Source organism: Cebus imitator, unplaced genomic scaffold (genome assembly GCF_001604975.1).
Source record: "Cebus imitator isolate Cc_AM_T3 unplaced genomic scaffold, Cebus_imitator-1.0 Scaffold629, whole genome shotgun sequence".
Lineage (NCBI taxonomy): Eukaryota > Metazoa > Chordata > Mammalia > Primates > Cebidae > Cebus > Cebus imitator.
Window position 1 is genome coordinate 373,503 of NW_016107944.1, and position 1,506 is coordinate 375,008.

Here is a 1,506-nt window from a genome sequence, read left to right on the forward strand (position 1 = left end):
ACCTCAAGTGATCCACCCAACTCAGCCTCCCAAAGTGCTGGGATTGGGATTACAGGCATGAACCACCCCGCGCCCGGCCAGATTTTCTGTTGACACAGTCTTCTGACTTGTTCCTCTGTTGTGTCTTCAACTGGCAAGGAATGTTTTGGGAACAATTTGAAAAAAATTGTTTAAATAGGAGAACTCTCTTATTGTTTATAGTTAGTGTTCAGAAGTCAAGGAGTACACACCTATAGAACTGTGTTTCTGGTGGCCTGGAAGCCAGTCCCAGCTCGGGTACTGAGTCACCACAGGACTCTGAGCAAAGTCCTTTCCCCTCTCTGCATTGTGTTTTGGTGGCCGTAACACTAGAAGGCTGCTAAGTGGCTTCTGAGGGTCCTTCTGTCTCTTTGTTTGTGGGTTTCCTTCAAAATCTCCAGTCTGAGAGCGGGCTCCTCTGACCTTTGTCGCCGCTTCTAAAGTGTCCTCCTCTGCTCCCTGCTTAGTTCATCACAGTAGAGGATGCCACTTCCACTTCTGTGGGCTTAGGTTGCTTCTTTCAGCTCGATACAGTCCCAATGTTGAAGAATTCCTGTGGCCCTTTTGGCATTTGTGAAAATGCCATGGTAGTATGCAGAGAGAGATGCAGATGTTGTTACTCTTTGTTTATTTTTTATTTTTTTAATTTTTATTTGATTTTTTGTCTTTTTTGTTTGTTTGTTTTTTTCCTTTTTGTGGAGAACGGGGTCTCACTATATTGCCCAGGCAGGTCTCAAACTCCTGGGCTCAAGCTATCCTCCCACCTCTGCCTCCCTAAGAGCTGGGATTGCAGGCATGAGCCACAGAGAGTTTTGCTCTTCTTGCCCAGGCTGAAGTGCAATGATCTCAGTCCTCCACCATCTCCACTTTTTGGGTTCAAGTGATTCTCCTGCCTCAGCCTCTCGAGTAGCTGGGATTACAGGCATGTGCCACCACACCCAGCTAATTTTGTATTTTTAGTGGAGATGGTGTTTCTCCATGTCGGTCAGGCTGGTCTCGAACTCCTAACCTGGGATGATCTGCCTGCCTTGATCTCCCAAAGTGCTGGGATTACAGGCATGAGCCACCGCATACGGCCACCTTACTCTTTTTTAAAAAAAAAATCATGGCAAAAATACACATAACATAAAATTGAGCATTTTAACCATTTTTGTGTATAATTTGGTAGTACATGAAGTACATTCACAATCGCACACCATCACCACTATCCCAACATCAGAGCATTTTCAGCTTCTCAAACAAAAATTCTGTGCTCCCTGAACAATAATTTCCTGTGCTCTCCTCTACGTAGCCCCTGACCACCTCCGTCCTGCTTCCTGCCTCCATGAATTTGACTACTCTAGGTACCTCGTGTAAGTGGAATCATACAATATTTGTCCTTTTACGGCTGGCTTATTTTATACTTATTTTACCTAGCATAATGTCCTTAAGGTACATCCATCCATGTTGTAGCATGTGACAGAATTTTATTCCTTTTTTTTTTTTTTT

The 1,506-nt window shown here is 44.2% G+C and overlaps 1 pseudogene across 1 annotated transcript in view; it reads left to right on the forward strand.

The window, feature by feature from the left end:
* The first annotated feature begins 557 nt into the window (after positions 1 to 557).
* Positions 558 to 1,506, forward strand: part of LOC108295280 — a 23,633-nt pseudogene continuing 22,684 nt past the window's right edge. Inside the window, exon 1 of the transcript XR_005198122.1 lies at positions 558 to 605. The product of XR_005198122.1 is annotated as a cleft lip and palate transmembrane protein 1-like protein (transcript). The remainder of the gene's footprint in view (positions 606 to 1,506) is intronic.